An 11,873-nucleotide genomic window follows, 5' to 3' on the forward strand; every position below is an offset into this window, starting at 1 on the left:
TTTTGTCTAGCTAGATTGGTTAAATCGTATACTGTACGACGTCACGAAACCCATCATCGGCGCTGATTTCCTTCGACACTTCAACTTGATTTGTCGATTTGAAACTCGCTCGCCTCATCGACGGCAAGAATACTTTTAAAACACAAGAAAGTTTACGTGACGTCAACAGTTTCCTGCAGTAAAAATCAGTTTCAGGAAAGTCATTATACCATTATAACTCAACTCTTTTTTACACGATTTTGAAATAACAGTCCAAAAAAAATAATGAATACATATTTTTACACGAAATATTTGTTCTAACACGATCCCTATAAATTCCAATTCGAAAGAGACGAGCTATTTCTTTGGATGATAAGTTGAAAATTTTGGACCATCTTGGGAGAGGCGAAGGTTCCACGTCTGTGGGTAAAAGTTTTGGTCTGAACGAAGCAACTATTAGAACAATTAAAAATAATGAAGATTCCATTCGGAAATCAGTAATTTCTGGATCAAAAATTAGTTCCAAAAAGTCATCGTATAGTCTAAATCAAGGGTGGCCAACCTGCGGCCCGCGGAGCATATGCACACATTTTTTTCTTTTAGTGTGCATAAAACCACCAAAGGAACATTCCAACGTGTATAGTTCGTATCATATCTCATGTATCTCAGTACATTGATTCAACTATCGTGACAATTTCTTCTATGGTATATTTTTGTTAACAGTCACAACGTTAAGATGATTTTAAAAAGCGCGCACGCCGATCTTGCGAGGATAGCCGTGAGCGTGAAAGCGGGGCGGGATGCATAGTGCGACCACTAGTCTGTGGCAAACTCGAAACGCAATCGGACGTGTGGTCGCTTCCATTGTGTGTGTTATCATCATGTGTCTCGTGAGATTTTGCGATCGGCTTTTAAATACACATTGATAAGAATACAAGAATGTTTCTGCTTTTGGAAGAATTTTTATTGATTTACACCAAAGTTATTGATATACACCAAAAGTTTATATTAACAATAATTGATGATCATTTAATGGAATTATCAAAAAATTTTAATCACTATTACCCCGATAAAGAAGATCCTCGTAAAGGAAATTTGTGGATTCATAACCCTTTTATAGAAGACGTTCACGTATGCTTACTTAGTAATCAAGAAAAGGAAAAGCTTGTCGATTTGTCATCTGATGCCACTCTAGTGTCGAGACATAAAACAAAATCTTTGTCTCAATTTTGGATTTCCCTAAAAGAAGAATATCCAACTTTAAGTTGTAAAGCTATAAAATTCAGCAGCAAAGCAACTTTAGCGGATTTGGTGTTTGGGCAATCCCTTCGATTACCCGGAGAATTTTCGGCTTCACACACGAGTCATACTTCAAGTACTCCCAATTTTGCCGACCGATTACGACAACAAATGGCAAATTTAACGCCATCTAAACGACACGGATCCGTTTTTACGTTTATTTTTAAGGACCTAAACACAGCCTCCCACGTTTTCGTGAGGCACGACGCAGCGCGAGGCCCTCTTCAGCTACCTTACGATGGACCTTTTGCAGTTATTAGTAAGTGACAAAAGCATGGTAATTGATATTCGGGGCAGCAAAACGATGACCCCAACAAACGCTTGTTCAAGTTTAGACTACAAACTTAATGACGACCAACAGTAATAACTGCTCGTTCAAATTTCAAACACAAACTTAACAACGACCTGCTGCAACTCTCAACGTAAAACTTCCAACGGCTACTCTAAGTTCAACAAGCCCGCGTAACATCTCCTACGACTGCTATGCCCAACAAACCTGCGTAGAATCTTCAACATGAATGTTACATTCAACACGCCCGCGTAAACCATATCCGACTGCACCACGTGCCGTTACATAAACACCTGGACACCAGTACAATGGAAATCCTTTGAACGACAAGACTAAACTGCGTCAAAAATATGTAATATAATCTAATAAAATTCTCACTGGTTTCCACCTGCGTCTTACTGGCTGCGAAGTCACGCCCCTTAGGGTTACTAAGCCCTAAACTTTCTTCGGGAAGACTCAATGGCCGCAAATTCAATTTAAGCAATTGTGGATAACCAATGAATGGTTTAGACAATATTTTTATTCGGCTGCAATGTCAAAAGATAGGTTTACAATTTTTTTTAGTTAAAATAGGTCGTGACGACTGATTGATAAGATTAGAGAGAATGAATGCAAGCGGAGATAAAATGGAAGCATTCGATCTTGTTTTTGACAAGTTTGTAGGTGGATACAAACAAAATTATATTCCTAGTACACATATTAACAGTTGACGAAAGATTGGCAGCCGCAGACTCTGAAAGTGCATATACTTTAAATTTACAAATATACACTCGTATGCTAAACAACAAGAGAAAAAATAATCAAGTGATGGACCTTGTATAGCCATACTTCAGATCAGGACAAGACGTAGCAACCGATAGTTTTTTTTACGTCTATACCATTAGCTATAAAGCTATTGGAAAAAATAACCATTACCAGTACACTCAGATTCAACAAGAGGGAAAATTCTTCAAAATTCCTTCGGTCTAAAGATAGAGAAGAATATACCAGCCTTTTCGGTTTTACTGAAGATATGATATGACCTTAGTGTCATATGTTTAAAAAAAAGATCTGTTGTTCTTTTGAAAAACGAAGCCTGAGATTATATTACATTATAATCATACGATGGATTCTGTCGATACGACTGATAAGATGAGGCAGTATTTTTGCCTAAGGCCAACGAAAAGGTGGCCTTTCAGGTTATTAATGGAGCAGATAGATATATCAGCTCTTAATGCATATATTTTATGGATAGCTAAGTTTTCATGTTGGAAAAAATCTGATAAAAGTCGCAGAAAACTTTTTATTCATAAGCTTGTCATCCCAGTTGTTATCTGAAAATGTAGATATCAGGAAGAACCAATGTAACAAGTTCAATAAAACGGAACGGGTTGCATTTGAGGTTTTTAATAGACAGATGATTGTGCAAATCGAAACTGAGGCTAATGAAGAATCACCAAGGGCACCGATTTCACGAAAACGTCCTCGGAGCAGACGAACTTTATGCCACGCTTACGAAGGCGGACGGACCTCTAACGGTTTTACGCTGAACCTTACCCAGCTGCACAACAGAAATAAAGGACTTCGATGAGGGCATTATGCTGGAAAAGGTGGCCGACGCTCTAAAAAAGGCTCTAACACTGGACACCGACGTAGACATTCAAATTTTGAATGTCCGACTGGCGCACAGCGGCATGTGTGCATGGCGAGACTACCGCATACTTCTAAAACCAATGCCCTCCTTAAAGGAGGCAAGATAAAAATAGGATTGGTGCACTGTCGCGTGCATGAGCGAGTCAAAGTTAATTTTAATTATTGTGCAACAATATTAAATATGTTGAATAAATTAGACAAACAAATGTTGCAAAAATTACAAAATAGGGCAATGAGAGTAATCTTAAATAAAAATAGATTAACTAGTTGTAAAAGTATGATTGATAGATTAGAATGGTTGAATGTTCAAGAAATATTGAGTATCAATGTTTTAGTATTTATATATAAGTTAGAAAATAATATGTTACCAGAATATTTTAATGAATATTTAATAATAAATAGAGATGTACCCCAATGCTCAATACTGGGTCCTTTATTATTCACTATATTTACGAGCGACTTTCCAACCAAGCACCGCGGTAACGACATAGCTGCTCTATTCGCTGATGATACAGCTATTTTGTGTACCTATAAAAATCCTCATCGAGCGGTAATTAAACTTCAAAATAAAATTAAAAATATTGAAAAATGGTTCGACAAATGGCTGGTCACTGCAAATCCACTAAAAAGCGTCGCAGTAATGTTCTCTCTTAGAAGAAAAAAAGCTTTTGCTATAGAAAATTTAGCCAAAATTCAAATGTATAATAAACCGACAGAATGGCATAATAAGGCCAAATACTTAGGTCTTCGTGAAATCCACATTCGTGAAATACTTAGGTCTTCGTGAAATCCACACATAGACACTCTAATTCATCGAGTTAAATACACAAGAGCTAAGCTTTACCCCCTTCTTTGCCGCAAAAGTAAATTAAGTATAAAAAATAAACTGTTAATTTATAAAGCAATAATCAGACCCGCAATGTCTTATGCATCCCCATGTGTGGGGACATATTATAAATACTCGCAAATACCCTCAAAAATTACAAGCCCAGCAGAATATTTCACTGAGAATCGCTCCTTGGTATGTTCGCAATTCGATGTTGCACCAGGATCTAAAAATAGACACTCTTAAGAATCATTTTGAAAGGCTTAATAATAGACACCGCGAAAGAATACGAAATCATGCAAATGGCTTAATAGCTGATTTGTTTGATTAATTCCAGCTAATATTTCTTTAACTCAAACAAATAAAATAATAATAAAAAGGTGATGCGTGTTAACACACACAGACACCAATCCTCGTCAAGCAGGTGAGAGACTTAAGTCTAAAAACTGCGATAAAATATTAGATATTATAAATATAATACTAGAAATAGAGAAAATTTAAAGATAGTTAAGTATAAGAAAACGAGTACGGCTAGGGGAGTTATGTACGGAGGTTTTGATTTGTATAATAGTGTTCCAAGAGTAATCCGCAAAAGCAAAAATATAACGGGTTTCCTAAATGGTATGTGTCTGACATGGACAGGACATGGAAAGAGGAAGAAGGCTGCAATGTCGACCAGCCCTCCGACTACAACCAGCCCACCGACGACGACCAGCTCTAAGACGACAACCAGCCCACAGACGGACGACGGCTTCACCATGGTGACTAGAAAAAGACGAGCTGTCAGAGCATCCGACAGCGAGTCCGATTCGGATTGTCCCGAGGACAATTCAGAGGACTCGCAAAACGCTCCGGAGACTATTTCTACAAGCTGATGGAAGACCTGAGACGCATGGTCATCCCTCTCTTGACGGCCAAGCAGACTAAGGAGGTAATCCGGATCCAACTAACGTCTTCCGACCACTTCAGGGTGGTAACAAAAACATTAACCAAAAAAGGGGTTCAATATCATACATTCGCACTCCAGGAGGACAAATTGTCCTTCGTGGAGTGCCCACGGGTATAGAATGTTCTGACATTATGAAATCTTTAAAATCAGATAACTATCCGATTATTTCTGTCCACAGGATGAAATCACGCGGAAAGTACATTCCGCTCGTGCTCGTACAGGCAGAGCGCACCGTCCAAGGGAAAGAACTTTTAAGATCGTCCACCTCAACGAACTCAGCGTGAGAGCCGAGGAGCTTAAGAGAAGACCGGGACAGCTCTCCCAGTGCCACCGCTGCCAAAAATTCGGACATGGTGCAAGAAATTGCAATCTGTCACCGGCCTGCGTCAAATGCGCTGGGCAGCACCATACACGCGACTGCAAGAAGGACGATCAGCTTCCAACTTGTGCGAACTGTGGGAGAAGCCACCCGACAAGCTATAGGATGTGTCCTAAAGCTCCCACGGCTGTGTCCTCCTACGCCAAAGCACCCAAAGGAAGCAAACCGGCTGTCGCACTTCCACTCCCGTTCCTCAGCCGCAGCCTGTCCCACTCCCATCCAATCTTCCCACTTCAAACTCTCCCCCCCTCAACCAGCTCCTAGACCGTTCACTACGGCGGACATGCAGGCCTTCATCCAACAAACAATAATGGCCATGATCCCTATGATGGCGGAAATGATTAAAATCTGCAATTAATGCTTTCTTCTCTCGTTTTAGATATCCAACTCAGAACGGCATACTGGAATGCCAACGGACTACAGAATAAGCGAAACGAGCTTGCAGTGTTCGCTCAAACCCACGGACTGGACGCTATACTGGTGAACGAGACGCATTTGCGTCCGAGCTACTGGGCTAACAATTGGCAAAGTTACCGTTTTGGATCTAGGTAGCCGCGATTAGCCGCTCAGTGCAGCTGTGAACATTGACGTTTGTGCATGTCTTACTGTGTTTTGTGTGATTTAAGTACTTTTTAGTGATGGATTCTTCAACTAGAGGTAATTATCAATCTATCATTGCATTTTAATCCACCAAAATATTCGTGAATACTTAGGAGTACTGTCTTAAAATATACCATTTTCAAAACAAAAAAAAAACACAAAAATTAACTTTGGATGGTCTTAAAGTATGTAGTCAAGTTGAGTCAAGGCTCTAAACGTATTCTCGCATTATTATAGTTTTTTAAGAACATAATTATATTGTGCGATTCTAAAGATTTTTAATTTGTTTCTTTATAGGTGCCCAAATTTCACGAAAGTCATTATTTGACTTTTGGCGTTCTATCCCGTCCAAAGGCACATTAAACAAAGTTATTATGTTTGTAAAGTCAAGATTTGTTGATTTGCTCCTTATAAAAGATCAGGAGAAGCCCTTATGGACCTTTCTGAAAAAAGAATGCGAGAAGATTCGTGTGAAATGGCTTCATAAACAGAGACGATTAGACTTATTTTTAAGTGCCTATGAAAAATGGTTAAATTAAGAATTAGTGTTTAATATGTTCCACGAATAGTCACCGAAACCAAGTTTCAGTATTGGTATGACGAATTAGCGTGAAAAAATAACAACGGCCTTACACCCCACCCCGGAAGAAGCGATGGCTTTATTTATTGCAAACAATTTCACTGTGCAGATGTACAAAAATATTCACACATGGAGATGAATTCGATCACAACCGTGAGAGAGCCTGACGAAAATATGTACCGATTTGGAATATCTAGCCTGCATGCTTATATCCGCACAATGGAATGCTTATTGCATATTACTTACCGAATAGAAATAGCTGAGTGGCAAGTCAGATCAGAGAAAAATAAACACATTTTTAAGAAGAATAAGGATGAAATAAAGGGTAAATTCAAAGAAGTCAGTTTCATAGTAAACAAAGTTAAACCAGGTTTTGATACGAGCAACGACGGGAACACCGCAAGTGCGTTTTTAAAGCAACGGCTCGTATCACAGGTATCAAAGAAAATTTAATTTATCGCCTCGGTACTATTCTTAGTCATAGCGTCTGGCTATGAAATGGACCCGGACAAATTTAAGCAATATTGTTTGGAAACACGAGACTTATATATCATACTATATCCGTGGTATAACATGCCTGCTACATTGCATAAGATCCTGATACACGGATCAGAAATAATAAGACATTCTGTCATACCAATAAGATAAATGTCTGAAGAGGCTTCAGAGGGCAAAAACAAAGAAATAAGGAAGGTCAGATTAGGCCACACATTAAAAACTTCTCGTGTTCGCACAAATTATGATTTATTGAAATATGTATTAATGTCGTCTGATCCCTACATTTCTTTGTTGCGGAAAATGCCTAAGAAAAGCAGCATAAAACATATTGCTCACATAAAAACTTTGTTAAAATCCAAATAAATTTAGTAGGATTAACAAAATTGTGTTTTATTTGCTGCCACATCTTTAAATTGTAATTTGAGACCATTTAAAATCCTATACGTCTGATTCTGATCTTTGTCCAGCTAGATTGGTCAAATCGTACACTGTGCGTCATTTCCAAATCCCATTGCAATTTTCCATTAGATGGAATTCTTGGCAACGATTTTTTGTCCCAAAATGGTGCACTACTTGATTTAAAGGTGTGGTGTTATGGCCAAGACGGTGTAGGGGCGACGCGCACGTGGACGGGAGTTCAGTTGGTCGGAGACCGCGGGAGTGAGAGGTCCCGTTACAAGCTATTTCGGCAGCCGTGTCATGGCGGGCGAGATAAGATTCGTGGACGTTGTGAAGCCGTTTGACGGCGAGGGCGACGTGAACGCGTGGTTCACGAAGCTGGAGATGGCCGCGAAGCTGCGCGGCGTGCTGGACATCGCGCCGATCGTGCCGCTGTTCCTGGAAGGACGCGCGAGCGTCGTCTACGCCCAAGCGGTCGAAGGTGTGCGAACGGATGCCACGCAACTAAAGGCTACCCTGGTCAAGGCGTTCGGATTGGAACCGCTTGACGCATATAGGAAGTTGCAGGGGATGCGGTGGGACGGGGAACCGCCCGAAGTGTTCATGTAGGAGCTTCGGCGCACGGCCGCGAACGCCGGAATCACGGACGGGGCGTTCCTGATGCGGCATTTTCTGTTCGGGTTGCCCGCCGAGGTAGCGAACGCCATCCGAGTTCGCGACCCCGACTGGAAACTGTCGACGGCGGAGCTGATCAACGCGACGAGACCGTTGCTGAGGAGTACGTCTAAGGATCTTCATCGCGAGGGGCCGCCTTCGGGTTTCCGCGGCGATATCGTTGAGAGCGCCAACGTGGCGGCGGTGGTAGCGTCGCGAAGCAAGCCGGGACGCGACGTTGCCGGCGGGCAGGCGCGGCGAGCGAGCTTACGGTGTTACCGGTGCGGCGGACCGCACATGGCCCGAGTGTGCGGGGACGCAGATAAGGCGCAGTCGACCGCTGAAGTGATCCGGTGTTGGCGTTGCGGAGAGGAAGGCCACGTCTCGAGAGGTTGCAAGAAGCCGGGAAACGGGCTGCGGGGGGCTGGTGCGTCGGCGGCCTCTTCGGTGCAGGAATAGCGGCGTTGCCGATCGTTGACGCAATTGTCGGTCGACGGCGAGTGCGGGCGCTCTTAGACACTGGGTGTTCGCGAAGTGTGATGCGCGCGGGACTCTGTCGGGCGACGACGCAGGGCGATGTGTCAATCATTGCGGTGGACGGTTCCCGGGTTAAGTGCGTTGGGACAGTGCGAACGGATACACAGGTGCTCGGAAGAAGTGTTCGTACGTCGTACCTAATAATCAGCGAATTGTTTGCGGGGGCAGACGTGGTGCTGGGGATGGACGTTATCGCGTCGCTAGGAGGAGTGACCATCGACCGGGACGGCGTACAAGCGCTTGAAGGAAGGGATCGGCGATCGGCGGGGCAGTTATGGGAGGACCGCCCGAGAGGGAGACAAATATCCGCAGCCGCAGTGACGTCTCAGAGGGCGATAATTCAAGACGGCGATTTCGAAGCGGAGTTTGACGGCGACGCGTGGACCATCAAGTGGGAGTGGAAGGACGGGCCGGCGCTGCTGAGAAACAAGGTGCCGAACTATGGAAGCACTGACCGACCGGAGCTGCGGGAGCAGTTCGACGCTGAGGTGAGGAGATGGATCGACGATGGCCTGCTGCAACCGTGGAGAGGGCAAGAAGGCGGAGTTCTGCCGCTTATGGCCGTGGCGCAGCCTAATAAGGGCAAAGTGCGACCGGTTCTGGACTACCGCGAATTGAACGCCACGGTGAAGTGCAACCCTGGGATGGACGCGCCGGCGTGCGACGAGACGCTCCGGAAATGGAGGCGTATGAAAGGGCCGTTGCAGCTGATCGATCTTCAAGCGGCGTATTTGCAGGTGCGCGTTCACAAAGATCTGTGGAAGCACCAGCTCGTACGATTTAGAGGGCGCACCTACTGCCTAACAAGGCTCGGTTTTGGGCTAAGCAGCGCACCAAAAATTATGTCGAAGATCGTAGAATACGTGCTGGCGCAAGACCCAGATGTGCGTCGGGGAACGGACAGCTACATCGACGACATAATTGTCGACGAGAGCGTCGTGAAGGTCTGCAAAGTTGAGGCGCTTCTTAGTGCGTACGGCCTTAAGGCCAAACCTACCGAGAGCCTGGAAGGAGGGCGAGCGCTGGGACTCCGCATCGAGAGAGACAGAAGCGGACGGCTGCAGTTCAGGCGGGGAAACGCAGTGCCAGATGTAGAGGGAGGACCTTCAATGACCAGACGAGAATTGTTCTCTATATGCGGAAGGCTGGTTGGCCACTACCCAGTAGGCAACTGGCTACGAGTGGCGTGTAGCTACGTTAAAAGAGCGTGCGAAGGGGAGGCCTGGGAAGACGCGATCGGCAAGAGGGCATATCGTATGCTTGGCGAGATTGTGGAGCGCGTGCGTAAGGAGGACCGGTGCGAGGACCGTGGGGCGTAGTGAACACGGCCTACGCCAAAATTTGGTGTGACGCAAGCTCCATTGCGTTTGGCGTCGCGCTTGAAGTAGGTGGAGAAATCGTCGAAGACGCAGCATGGTTGAGGAAGCCGACTGACGCGAGCCACATTAACGTTGCGGAGTTAGACGCGGTCGTGAGAGGCGTAAATCTCGCCATAAAATGGGAAGTCCAGCGACTGGACATCATGACAGATTCCGCAACCGTTGTGAGTTGGCTGCGGTCGGCCTGCGGAGCGGGATCGAGAGCGAAAGCATCCGGCGCAGCGGAGATGCTGGTGAAGAGACGAATAGGCGTGCTGCGAGAGCTCTTCGACGAGTACGGATTAAAAGTGACCGTCTACCACGTCGCATCAGAGAAAAACAAAGCGGATGCGCTGACGCGCGTGAAGAAGAGCTGGATAGAGAGAGCGAGCGAGATAGTCTGTGCTGCCTCTGTTAAGGATCTGCACGAGCTGCACCACTTCGGCGTAGATCGCAGCCTTCAACTTGCCCGGATGGTGGACCGCACTATAACGCGCCGAGAAGTGGAGAAGTGTGTGCGTGAATGCGCTAGATGCCGCATGATCGATCCTCATCCGGTCACACACGAACCTGGAGCGCTCAACGTGAACGAAAATTGGACGAGGCTGGCAGTCGACGTGACGCACTACGAGGGTCGTCGCTTCTTGACGATCGTGGACTGCGGTCCGTCCAGATTCGGCATTTGGAGAGAACTCCGATCAGAGTGCGCGACGGAGATAGTGCAGCACCTTGAAGAAATATTCTTGGAGAGGGGCCCCCCACGGGAGCTGCTGATGGACAACGGTACGTCGTTCAGATCAGAGAAGACGGCGGTCATGTGCGAGAAGTGGAATGCACGGCGTCTTTTCAGAGCGGCGTACCGACCGCAGGGAAACGGCATCGTAGAGAGGCACCATAGGACGATAAAGAGGACGGCAGCTAGGAGCAAGATATCTCCACTCCAGGCCGTCTTCTGGTACAATATAGCAGCTAGAGATGCGGCGGAGGAGGACTCTACCCCAGCGAGGCTGCTACACAAGTACGAATGGAGACACCCCTTAGCACCAAGGCCCGAGCCATCCCCAGTGCAATCACCTTTCACGGTAGGCGAGAGAGTCCTGATCAAGCCTACGCGCCCGTCGTGCACGGAAGAGTGGACTTCAGGGTACGTGACGGACATCGCATCGCGGAACAATGTAGTTGTCGATGGCGTACCACGGCACGTATTAGACCTGAGACGGGCTCCACCGGAAGACACTAACACGACCCGAGGATCCTGGCTGCAGTGGAGCGCGCCGTTCCAACCCGAATCCGAGCAACCGGCAATGGAAGATCCAGCAGCGGAGTCCATGGCGCAGTCCGAGAAGACAGAGACCACCGCTCGACCAGCGAGGAGTCGAAGACGCCCACACCGCTTGGAAGACTTCGTGATGTAGACATCAGGAGGGCGTGTGGTGTTATGGCCAAGACGGTGTAGGGGCGACGCGCACGTGGACGGGAGTTCAGTTGGTCGGAGACCGCGGGAGTGAGAGGTCCCGTTACAAAAGGAAAAGGTATTACGCATGCACGGATTAATTTATCCATTAATAGACCGTGGAGATGAAAATGATATAATTTTAGAACTTCAAACTGAAACCGTAGTATCGATTAATATTTTGAATCCCGAAATTAAAGTCAGAATAATTCCCGACCAGCCCATAATTTCTGGCATATTCTTGCCTCGCGCCGTAACTCCTGTGAATAATTCTAAAGCACTTGCTACCATCCTAAACAGTAAGGAGGATCACATAAGAATTTTCACTGTTTCAACCATTTGTTGAGGCTGAGAATTGTAAAAATTTACTGCGAAACCAGTCGCATAATTCGCAACGAGATATCCTTCTCGATAGTCAATTAGATCTCTCTCATCTGAACG

This window comes from Plectrocnemia conspersa, unplaced genomic scaffold, assembly GCF_051122295.1.
Source record: "Plectrocnemia conspersa isolate PC_06_02 unplaced genomic scaffold, ASM5112229v1 ptg000005l, whole genome shotgun sequence".
Taxonomy (NCBI): Eukaryota; Metazoa; Arthropoda; class Insecta; order Trichoptera; family Polycentropodidae; genus Plectrocnemia; species Plectrocnemia conspersa.